This window comes from Mustela nigripes, chromosome 2 (genome assembly GCF_022355385.1).
Source record: "Mustela nigripes isolate SB6536 chromosome 2, MUSNIG.SB6536, whole genome shotgun sequence".
NCBI classification, from domain to species: Eukaryota; Metazoa; Chordata; class Mammalia; order Carnivora; family Mustelidae; genus Mustela; species Mustela nigripes.
This window is the reverse complement of record NC_081558.1, coordinates 95,114,791-95,127,793: the sequence shown is the minus strand read 5'-3', so window position 1 is coordinate 95,127,793 and position 13,003 is coordinate 95,114,791. Positions and strand designations below refer to the sequence as shown.

The 13,003-nt window shown below is 40.3% G+C and overlaps 1 pseudogene; it reads left to right on the top strand.

The window, feature by feature from the left end:
• Positions 1-431: 431 nt before the first annotated feature.
• Positions 432-563, top strand: LOC132012620 (U4 spliceosomal RNA; annotated as a pseudogene).
• Positions 564-13,003: the final 12,440 nt, after the last annotated feature.

The following is a 13,003-nucleotide window of genomic DNA, read 5'->3' as shown; positions in this document are numbered from 1 at the left end:
CAGGAGCCCACGGTACTTGCTGCCCAAATATTACTTCTTCCCACTCTTTCTCCAAAATATGGCAAGGCAAGTTTAACCACGAATCACTAGAGAGCCAATGAGAACCCATATCTGGCCACTGCTCCATGTACAAATTCAGTAACTACTTATTGTGTGCCTACCACATGTGATTGTTAAAGAGCCTACTGCAGTGATCCAAGTGAAAGATAATGGAGACTTGGACCAGTGCGGAAGTAATGAGAAGCGGTTAGATTGTAGATATATTTTGAAAGGTAGACATGGACATGTCCCTGGTGAACAGGACATGACGTATAGAAGACTGGCTGGCTCAGTCAGTGGCACATGTGATTCTTGATCTCAGGGTCGTGAGTTTGAGCCCCACATTGGCCATAGAGTTTACTTAAATGAAAATTTTTCAAAAATGAAGGATGAGCTCTGTGCGGTGGCAGTATTGTAGCCAATGAGGTTTATCTGAGGCACGATTATTACTAATTGAAAAATGAAGGATGCTTCCAAGTTTTTGGCTTCTGCGTCCAAAATGATGGTATTGTCATTTGCTGCAATAGGAAAGACTGCAAGACTAGTAAATTGGAAGAACTAAATCAAGAACTTGATTTGGAGACATATAAGTTTGAAATGCTCATTTAGACGTTCCAGTGGTAATATTCAGTAGCAATCCAGAGTTCCTGAGAAGGGTCCAGGCTGTAAGTAAAACTTTTAGAAATCTTAGCTTGCCTTTCTCTACTCATAAGCAAAAATAAATTGGAATGAAAAGGGGCCTACAGAATTTCAACCAATAAATATCAGGAAGTATAAGATTAACCAAGACAGGGGCACCTGGGTGGCTCAGTTGGTTGAGCATCTGCCTTTGGCTCGGGTCATGATCCCAGCCACTGTCCTGGAATCAAGGCCCGCATTGGGCTTCCTCATTCACTGGAAAGCCTACTTCTCTCTCTCCCACTCCCCCTGATTGTGTTCCCTATCTCGCTGTATCTTTCTCTGTCAAATAAATAAACTCTTAAAAAGAAAAAAATTAAAAATACAATAAATAAATAAAATAATTTTTTAAGTGCTATTTTGTTTTTAGACGTTTGCTGTCCAGTAATTATTGTTCTTTTGCTAGCTGTTTGTTTTTTCTCTCTGGATGTTTGGGTAGGTTTCCCCCACCGCCTTCAGGTTGATTTTTTTTTTTAATAGACTTCACTTTTTTGAGTAGTCTTAGATTCATAGCAGAATTGAGTGGAAAGTACAGAAAATTTCTATCTACCTCCTATAATACAATGATTATAAGAAATGTGTATTTAGTCCTATATTTCTCAGATTATTTGGTCTTCCTCCACAGTTCTTGAAAATGCTTCAGAGCCATAAAAGTGAAATGGGTATCTTATTACTGAAGGTGACTTTTGGACTCCACCCAAGGTCAGGGTCTGATTGCTAGATGGACAAACCTTGGGATTAAATGGTTGGAACTTTCAGTCCCATCCTTGACCTTCAGGGAGAGAGGGGCTAAAGGCGGGATCAGCCAATGGCCAATAACTTAGCCAATCATGATTATTGGGTTTCATAAAAACCCAAGAAGACAGCTTTTCTTTCTTTCTTTCTTTCTTTTTTTCAGAGAGCTTCCACGCTCGGGGAATCATATGTTTCCACATGCCACCAGACCAGGCCCCACGTTCCACAAGGACAGAAACTCCTTTTTGGGGGGAACTTGCCCTATGTATCTCTTCATCTGATTGTTGATTCATAATCTTTATCATAGCTTTTTCTTTGTCATATCCTTTTCTTTATCATATCCTTTAACAAATTGGAAAACATAAGTGAGTATTTCCCTGAGTTCTGTGAGCTGCTTTAGCAAGTTAACCCAACCTAAGGAGGAGGTTGTTGGAATCTCCAGTCTGTAGCCAGTAGGTCAGAAGCATGGTGATAGCCTGGGGCTTGTGGGAGGTGGGGGCAATCTTGTAGGACTGATCCCTTACCTGTGGAATCTCATGCTATCTCTGGGTAAATAGTGTCAGAATTGAGTTAGATTTTTGGACACCCTGCTGGTATCCAAGTATTACCTGGTGTTTTGTGCAGGGAACCCCTCCACGTTGGGTCTGGGAACAATAAAAGATCCCCCTGACACCTGAACACAGACTCTATCAAACATCCCATACCAGACTGGTACATTTGTTAGAATCAATGAATCTATATTAACATTATTATCACTCAGATTTCATCGGGATTCACTCTTGGTGTTGTACATTATATGGATTTGGACAAATGTATAATGCTATATATCTACCATTATAGGATCATACAGAATAGTTTCACTCTCCTAAAAATCCTGTGTGTCACCTTTTCATCCTTCTCTCCCCAGTAACCCCTGCCAATTACTGATCTTTTTACTATCTCCATAGTTTTGCAGATTTTTTTTTTGCATTTTTCCAGAATGTCATTTACTACTTGGAATCACACAGTATGTTGCCTTTTTGAGATTGGCTTCTTTCACTTAGTAACATGCATTTAAGTTTCCTCCATGTCTTTTCATGACTTGAGCCCTCATTTCTTTCTAGCTCTGAGTAGTTCATGTACTGATGTATAATATTTATTTATCCATTTCACCTATTGCCTTCAGCCATTGGTTGTTCATCTGGGTTGCTCTCTGGATACACAGATACTCTTTTTTTTTTTTTTTTGAGAGAGAGGGAAAGAGAGAGTGTGAGGGAGTAGAGAGGGGGAGTAGCAGAGGGAGAGGTAGAGAGAGAATCATAAGCAGGGTCCATGCCCAGCACACAGTACAACCCACAATCCTGAGATCACAACCTGAGCCAAAATCAAGAATTGGATGCTCAACTGACTGAGCCTCCCAGGCTCTCCTGGATACTTTTACTATAGCCTTTTTTTTCCCCTTTACTATAGTATATCTTTGATCTCCTACAGTTTCCCTAAAAAGAAGGTAGGGTGAATTTATTTATTTATTTTTATTTGTTTTCATCCTGGGATTCATTCTGATTTCTGAATCAAAATATTTATATTTTTCATCAATTCTGGGAAATTTCTCAGGTGCTTTATCTTTTAATAATATCTCTTTTTCATGTTTTCCATTCGTTTCTTCTAGAAACCAGTCGTGTATATGTTAGACCTTCTCATTGTATCATTCCCATTTCCTAACATCTCTTTGTATTATACTCTGAATAATTTCTACAATCTATCTTCTAGTTTATTATCTTCCTCTAACTTGTCATCTGACCTATTCACTTAGTGTTTTAAGTATTTAACCTATTCTGGGGCATCTGGGTGGCTCAGTCGTTTAAGCTTCTACCTTCAGCTCAGGTTGTGATCCCGGGGTCCTGGGATTGAGTCCAGCATCCGGCTCCCTGCTTGGAGGGGAGTCTGTTTCTCCCTCTGCCTCTCCCACTCTCTCTCTCTCTGTCTCTCATGAATAAATAAATAAAATCTTTTTTAAAAAGTTTTTAAAGGGGCGCCGGGGTGGCTCAGTGGGTTGGGCCTCTGCCTTTGGCTCAGGTCATGATCTCAGGGTCCTGGGAAACGAGTTCCACACTGGGCTCTCTGCTCAGCAGGGAGCCTGCTTCCCCACCCCCCACCTGCCTGCCTCTCTGCCTACTCGTGATCTCTCTGTCAAATGAATAAATAAAATCTTTTAAAAAATAAAAAGTATTTAAATATTTTAATTATTTTGTATAGTTGAAATGTTATATTTTATACTTTTTTTTTTTTAAGATTTTATTTATTTATTTGTCAGAGAGAGAGAGCGAGCAAGAGCGAGCACAGGCAGAGTGGCAGGCAGAGTCCGAGGGAGAAGCAGGCTCCCAGCGGAGCAAGGAGCCCGATGTGGGACTCGATCCCATGACGCTGGGATGATGACCTGAGCTGAAGGCAGCTGCTTAACCAACTGAGCCACCCAGGCATCCCTATTTTATACTTTTTAATTGTAAAAAACATGTAACATAAAATCTACCACCCTATCCATGTTTAAGTGTACATTTCAAGAGTGTTAAGTATATTTACATTGCTGTGCAACTGATCCAGAACTTTTTAATCTTACAAAACTGAAACTCTGTACCCATGAAACAGCTCCCCATTTTCTCTTCCCTCTGGTAACTAACCACCATTCAACTTTCTGTTTCTATGAATTTGACTCTTTTTTAATGCCTCATGTAAGTGGGATCATACAGGGCACCCAGCTGGCTCAGTAAGAGGAGCATGCAACGTTTGATCTCAGGGTTGTGAGTTTGAGCCACATGCTGGGTGTCAAGATTCCAAAAAAAATAAAAATTTTTTTAAATGGGGGAGGGTCATATTGTATTTGTCTTTTTGTTTTGGGATTTTTTTTAAGATTTTATTTATTTATTTGACAGACAAAGATCACAAGTAGGCAGAGAGGCAGGCAGAGAGAGAGGAGGAAGCAGGTTCCCTGCTGAGCAGAGAACCCAATGTGGGGCTCATTTGCAAGACCCTGGGATCATGACCTGAGCCGAAGGCAGAGGCTTTAACCCACTGAGCCACCCAGGTACGCCGTGTATTTGTCTTTTTGTAACTAATTTCACAGTTAGAAATTCTGTTACATTGCTACAGCATGGGTGAACTTTTAGAAATTATGGTTAATTTCTGAAAGTTCACCCATGCTGTAGCAATGTAACAGAATTTCTTACTTTTTTAAGACTAGTAATATTCTAGTGTGTTTATATATCACATTTTGTTTATCCATTCACCCATCAGTGGACATTGGGTCACTTCTACATTTTAGCCTTTTTTAAAAAGATTTTATTTATTTATTCATGAAAGGGGGGTGGGGGGATGCCAAGGCAAAGGGAGAGGGAGAAGCAGACTCTCCACTGAGCAGGGAGCCCAATGCAGTCTGATCCCAGGACCCTGGGATCATGACCTGAGCCAAAGGCAGACCTTAACCGACTGAGCCACCCAGGCACCCCTATATTTTAGCGATTTTAAATAATGCTGCTATAAACATAAATGTGAAAATATCACTTTGAGACCCTGCTGTCAATTTTGGGGAATATATCCCTAAAAGTGGGATTGCTGGGTCATATGGTAACTGCCATACTGTTTTCCACAGCACCTGTAAAATTTTACATTTCCACCAACAACACACAAAGCTTCCAATTTCTTCACTTCCTCACCAACACTTATTTTCTGCATTTAAGGTTGCATGAAGTTTGTCTGGGGCAGAACAAAGCAGTTGTCCTAGACCAACAAACACAGACTCCTCGATTTTGAACTTCCTCATATTTAAGGGAAGTATCCAACCACCCGACTTGTGGTTAATTGTTCACTGGCCAAGCTAAGATACCAACTCCTGAATGGGGAGTTTCATGGATGTGTGAAAATAAGGTGGGACAGTGTTTCCCCACAGCTTCTGGAGATCAGTCCCCAGAGAAACTTGAAAACAGAACTCTGGAGAAAAGTGGGGCAGGAAGGGACTCCTGAGCTGCTGAGGACACAGCTGTTTCCTCAGGGTGACCACAGACTAGCAGGTCCGTTGAACAAATTTCCTTATTCCCTTCCCCTCCAAAGATAAGAATTCCTATGCCCTAGCTACAGAATACAGGTCTGCTCTACCCATCCAGGGGATGATACTAAGCAGAAAATAAGGTCAGCCTTTAGAAAATGAAAATTTTATTTTTAAAGAATGCTGCACTGGGCATCTGGAGCACAGAACCCTGGGTTTCACTTCTGGTGCTTTGGCTCAGAGGCTTTGTGATGTTCAACAAGCTTCCTTCAGGAATTTCCTTTTTTGGGGGATGCAACCAACTCATTTTTGTGACAATGACTATTATGGTTCTCTGAACATCTATTCTGATTCAACTGTACTTTGTTTGTTTTGTTTTGTTTTTATCATCTTTACAGAGCAGTGAAAAATCTACCTTGATGAGAAGTCTTTGCATCACTTTGTGGTTCTTTGCACCACATCAAGCCAGGCAAAAACGTGACTGTATGTGATTCCCACTCAGGGAAGTGTATAGAAATGAAATGACTCTTGATACGGTAGTGAGACTACTGGATAGGAGGCAAGGTGTACAAGGCACCAGAGGTTGTTTTTTTTTTTTAAGTTAGCTCAACATAAGGGGGTGCCTATCTGGCTCAGTTGGTAGAATACACAACTGTTAATCTTAGGTTGTGAGTTCTAGCCCCACATTAAGCATAGAAACTTAAAAAAAATTGGTACAACATTATTATATTTCCTGTTCAATGGGGATATTTATTTTTTTTTCTTAAGTCCTTTTAATATATCATTTCTTAAAAAGTTTTATTTATTTAAATAATCTCTACACACATTATGGGGCTGGAACTCACAAATCAGAGATCAAGAATTGCATGCTCTCTGACTGACCTGGCCGGGTGTCCCCTATTCAATAGTAATACGTAAACACAAATTCAAAATTGTATACAGTGGATTCTTATAAGTAATTTACTCAAGGGGCACATGGCTGGCTCAGTCTGTGAAGCATACCACTCTTGGTCTCAAGGTTGTGAGTTTGAGCCCCATGTTAGATGAAGAGATTACTTTTTTTTTTTTTTTTAAGATTTTATTTATTTATTTGACATAGAGAGAGAGAGATCACAAGTAGACAGAGAAGCAGGCAGAGCGGGGGAAGCAGGCTCCCTACTCAGTGGGGAGACTGCTTCTTCCTCTCCTGCTCTTCCCCCACTGCTTGTGCTGGCTCTCTTTCTCTCTCAAATAAATAAATATAATCTTAAAAAAAAATAATAAAATAATTAATCTTAAAAATCAACAAGTAAAGTTTTTATCAAAGAGTAAAATTTGAAAGACCCTCCCCCCTATTCTCCACCTACAATAATTTTTTTCCTTTTTTTTTTTTTTAAAGATTTTATTCATTTATTTGACAAAGAGAGATCACAAGTAGGCAGAGAGGCAGGCAGAGAGAGAGGAAGGGAAGCAGGCCCTGAGCAGAGAGCCCAATGCGGGACTCCATCCCAGGGCCCTGAGATCATGACCTGAGCCGAAGGTAGCGGCTTAACCCACTGAGCCACCCAGGCGCCCCTCCTTTTTTTTTAAAAAAAAAAAGAGTTTATTTATGTATTTGAGAGAGAGATAGCAAGCAGAGAAGGAGAAAGAAGTGGGTTTCCCACTGAGCAGGGAGCCCAACAACTGGCTGGATTCCGGGACACTGGGATCATGAGGCAGATGCTTAACTGACTGAGCCACCCAGGTGCTCCTCCACCTACAATGATTTGTTATAGGCCAGGTTCCCCAGGGAACAGACTGAGACAAATTCGTGTGCAGGTGGTTTACGAGAAGTATGCTCAGAAACAATGTCTGGAAGGGATGAGAGAAGCAATAATGGGCAATATCTTTGGGAACTCTGAAGCTAAAATTGTCCTTCTGAACTGTCCCAAATTGGGTCAAAGGAACATGTGTTTCTACCGCAAAATAACCAGTCATTGGATGCATTTTGTCCCCAGGAAAGGACTTAAACTTGTCAAAGCACCTACAGGCAGCTGAGGGTAATGCTTCTAAAGGCACTCTGCGTTGCATTTGCTGTAGGCAGGCCACGTTCCTGACAACTGTCCAAAGTGCCTTGTCCTAAAAAAAAAAAAAAAAAAAAAGTGGCTAATACCCCACAGTATCCACTACACCCCTACACTCCTATTCCCTTCTCCAGAAACAAAAACCATGACATGTCTGTATCCCTCCAGATCTCTGTTTTTAAACTCATATACATATATATTTTCATATACAAGTGTATATGTATAGATGTTTTCTTTTTTTACTTCAAGTGATTCACAAGATATGCATTGTTCTATTGTGATATCCATTTGTGTTGGAGATCTTTCCATTCCAGTACAAATAACTCTCTTTTTTGTTAACAAGTGCATAACATTCCATATTGCAGATGTCAATTTCATCAAATGCTTTTTTTTTTTCCATCTACTGGAATGTTCATATAGTAATCCTCAAGCTTACTAATTGTCAAGATGTTTGAAGTAAATATGCATAAGCACAGCAAAAAACATTGTATTTATTCTTTTTTTTTTTTAAATAAAGTCTGTGTCCGACATAGGCTCAAACTTGCAAACTCAAGATCAAGAGTTGTGTACTCTACCAACTGAGCCAGTCAGACATCCCACACCAAAGGACATTTTCAAAAATGATCAGTAATGAAGGAAAAAATAATAAAAAATAAAAACAAGGGGTGTCTGGGTGGCTCAGTCATTAGGCATCTGCATTCAGCTCAGGTCATGAGTCCAGCATCCTGGGATGGAGCCCGCATCAGGCGCCCTGCTCAGCAGGAAGCCTGCTTCTCCCTCTCCCACTCCTCCTGCTTGTATTCCCTCTCTTGCTGTCTCTCTCTGTCAAATAAATAAATTTTTTAAAAAGTAAAACTAAAAAATTAAAAAGAGAAACAAAAAAAATAATAAAAAATAAAAAAATAAATGATCAGTAATGAGGAGAGTTACCATATCAGAAAGCAAGTCATAGTAAAAGGCAATAATAATTGACACAATATAGTTTCATTGCAGGGATACAAACAGATGAATAAAATGAATAGAAAATTAAATAACAGACTTCGTGTTTATATAAAAATATATTCAGTTTATGATAAAGGTGCAATGCAAGGAATTGGGCAACTTGATATTTAGAAATTAAGTTATACTCTACCTCACACCTTATACAGATAAAAATTCTAAACAGACTTAAAATTGTAATATAAGGGACACCTGGGTGGCTCAGTCAGTTAAGCATCTGCCTTCTACTGAGGTCAGGATTCCAAGGTCCTGATATCAAGCCCTGGGGTCAAGCTCATTGCTCAGCAGAGAGCCTGCTTCACCCTCTCCCACTGACTATGGCTCCCTCTGCTTGTGCTCTCTCTCTCTCTGTCAAATAATTAAATAAAATCTTTAAAACAAAATTTAAAACATGAAAGTCTTCATCTCATTACTACAGTTTTAAAAAATGTAATATAAAAAGCCCATAAAACTATTAGAGGAAAATATGAAAATATTACCATAAACTCAGTTCATTAATGGAAACTTTTCCTAAGCATGAAATGAAACCAAGAAACCATGAAGGAAAAATGCCAGTTTATATTGAATAAATTCAAAAACTTCTATGGAAATAAACACTCACACAAAACAAAAAACAGTATTATATGACAAGTAATAAATTAAAAAAATATATATTTGAGGTGAGTACAGTTGGGGCACCTGGGTAGCTCAGTCAGTTAAGCATTAGACTCTTGATTTCATCATTGGACTCTTGATTTCAGCACAGGTCATGATCTCAGGGTCATGAGATCCAGCTGAGTCAGCTCTGAGCTGGGTATAGAGCCTGCCACAAACACAGTGTCCTCCCCTCCTGCCTCTCCCCTCCCGCCTTGGCTCAAACACACTCTCTCTAAAAAGAAAAACAAACAAAAAAAAGGAAGTGCAGATAATCATCCAAATCACTAATACACAGGATATATAATAAAGAAGAGACAGTGACAAATCATAAAAAATAATAAAAATGTAATTTATAGAAGAGAATATAAACATCCAATACAGATATAAAAAGTTACTCATCCTTACTAGAAACCACAAAAATGTGAATTAAAACAACATAATACAAAGGTGGGGAGAGAGAATCATCAAGAATTTAAATATCGTGGGCCACCTGGGTGGCTCAGTGGGTTAAAGCCTCTGCCTTCAGCTCAGGTCATGATCTCAGGGTCCTGGAATCGAGCCCCACATTGGTTTCTCTGCTCAGCAGGGAGCCTGCTTCCCCCTCTCTCTCTGCCTGCCTCTCTGCCTACCTGTGATCTCTGTCAAATAAATAAATAAAATCTTAAAAATAAAAAAAGAATTTAAATATCAGTGTTGACTGGCTGGCTCAGTCAGAAGAGCATTTGACTCTTGATCTTGGAGTTGTGAGTTCCTGCCCGACATTGGGCATAGAGATTACTTAAAAATAAACAAATAAACTTGAAAAAAAATATATACATGTATACGGGGAAATGCATGCAAGAATCGTGAATGCAGTATAGTTTGTAATTGCAAAAGATTTGAAATGATCTAAGTATCCATTAATGAGAACATTTAGTCAAACATAATACATTCATGCTACAAAATATTGAACAATTTTTATTAATATATTTTCAAATATTTTATTTATTTATTTGAGAGAGAGGAAGTGCATGCCTGAGAGAGAGAGAGAGAGAGAAAGAGAGAGAGAGAGACCTCATAAGCGGGGATTCCAGGGGAGAGGGAGTGGGAGAGGAGGGTGAAGCAGACTCCCTGCTGAGCAGAGAGCCAGACGGGACTCCATCCCAGAACCCTGGGATCATGACCTAAGCTGAAGGCAGACACTTAACCAAATGAGCTACCAAGGTACCCTATTTTTTAAAGATTTATTTATTTGATGGGGGAGGGTCAGAACGGGGGGGAGAGAGAAGAATCTCAAGCAGACACCCCACTGAGCATCAAGCCTATTGGTCAGTCTCACAACCCTGAGATCATGACCTCAGCCCAAACCAAGCATTGGACACTTGGCCGATGGAGACCCCCAGGAACACCTAAACAACACTTTAGAAGAATGAGATAGAGCTGGCACTGAAAAGTCTCCTCAATACATGCACAGGATTGATGTAGTTTTGGGGTATTGCTAGGATTTAGAGCCCACAGTCAAGAAAGAATTCTTGAAACATCTTCGGTGCAAAAAGGTGGTTTTATTAAAGCATGGGGACAGGACCTGTGGGCAGAAAGAGCTGCACTAGGGTCATGAGGTGTGTGACCAAGTGTATACTTTCAAGTTGGGAAGGCGTTCGGGATAGCACAAGCCTCCAAGGTATTTTGGACCATGATGGGGCTAGCTATTGTCAGGAAAAGGTCATTTATTACTGTTTAGTAAAAACTCAGTCATGAGAATATTCAGATGTATATCGGTGGGTCTTACACTTCAGGATAATTGCCAACATATATGTTGAGGGGTAAAGATAAAGGAAGTTTCCAAAGGAATTTTTATACATTAAAGTAGACTTACAGGATCCTGAGGGTTGGGCTAAGATTGCCTTTTGCCCCCAGCAAAGTGTTAACAATGAGGCAGCTGGGGTTTCTAGAGGAATGTCACTCTGCCTGTTTCAAGGACCCATCAGTGAGCTATAGGTAAAAAGGAAACTTAATTTTTTTTTTTGCTGTTGTTTCCCACATCAATATTAAGAAAAAAATCTGATCATATATTTAAATACACATATCCTTATTTGAACATATGTATGTATGCATGCATACACATATAATAAATACAATAAACTCTTACCAGTGGCTATACATGTGGAAGAGCACTGGAACTGATCCTTGGGTAAAGTGGCACTTCTGCTTCTCATATGTATTGTTCTGTGTGTTTTGAAAATATAACAGTGAGCCTACATTATATTTTGTGATTTAAAACACAATTTCAAAAAGGGAAAGGTGATACTGACTGGTAGGATAGTACAAAAGAATATAAAAAGAACAACTGTCATCCCAATCCCATCATTTTTTAAAAAAATTCTTTTTAAATTTTTTGAAGTAAACTCTATCCCCAACGTGGGGCTCAAACTCAAAATTCCGAGATCAAGAGCCCCATGCTCTATGGACTGGGCCAGCCAGGTGCCCCTGTAATCCCATCATTAAGAGAAAATGCGTCAACATCTCTTTTTAAGACTTTAAAAAAAAATTTTTTAAGATCTTATTTACATATTTGTCAGAGAGAGAGATCACAAGCAGGGGAAGCAGCGGGCAGAGGCGGAGGGAGGAGCAGGCTCCCAGCTAAGCAAGGAGCCCAATGTAGGACTCGATCCCAGGACCCTGGGATCATGACCTGAGCCAAAGGCAGAAGCTTAAGGACTGAGCCACCCAGATGCCCCATCAACATTTTAATATAAATCTTTTCAGCTCCTTTTCTTTCTTTCCTACAAGTGAATTCATTTTTTAACCTTGTTGAGATACAGACTGAACGGTATTGAAATTCTATGTATCTTTCTTTCTTCACTTTAATTTTTCCTAGAAGTTATCTAGTGTGGAGTTCTCCTTCCTCCATTAAAGTTGTTCTGCTTCTTGGGGACATGGGCAGCTCAGTGGGTTAAAGCCTCTGCCTTCGGCTCAGGTCATGATCCCAGGGTTCTGGGATCGAACCCCATATGGGGTTCTCTGCTCATCAGGGAGCCTGCTTCCTCCTCTCTCTGCCTGCCTCTCTGCCTACTTGCGATCTCTGTCTGTCAAATAAATAAATAAAATCTTTAAAAAAAAAAAAAAGTTATTCTGCTTCTGGGTGAAAGTCAAAGCCACTTACTTGCTCAGGAAGGACTCTTCCCTGCTGATCACCAAGCCAGAAACTCCAGATCCTAGCTCTAAGGCACAACAGGAATGGCTTAGCCACTACCATCTGGTTCAATGAGCTTTAGACTACTTCAGGGTCACCTGGAAAGCTAAAGGTACATCGAGGTGCACGGGTGAGGGCTGGGGGATCAGACTAGGAGGCTCAGCAGACTAGGAGGCTGAGGAGTCCCTGAGTACAGCTGACTAGGTCATTAGAAAGAACTACTCAAACACAATTAAGGAAGTATAGCCAAGGTGAGGCTCCCACAGACTGAACTTTGCTCCCTTCAGCTGGATTGCAGGGCAGCACAAGTTGGAAAGAGGGAGTTTCTGCTAAGGTGCTTTTTTGCAGTGGGGAGATCTTACACTTGAGCCTAGTTCAAAGGGGAGAATGATAACCTAGCCATCAAGAGTAAATCCACACTTGCGGTTTACAAAGGACCCCTGAACAAGGCTCCTTTGGACTTAAACAATGACCAGCAGGAACAGGCCAAGCACGGGAGTGGGTCTTAGAGAGACAACTGCTCACGGCATCCTTTGGGCCCTGCGAAGAACTTTGGTGAGCAGAACCAGCATGTGGGGGACCTGGTCCTGACATTATGGGGGATGGGAGGGGGGCCACCAGTTGTATCAGCATCTGAATGTAATCCATTTGTAACCCTGCACAGTATGGAGTAAGAATCTATGG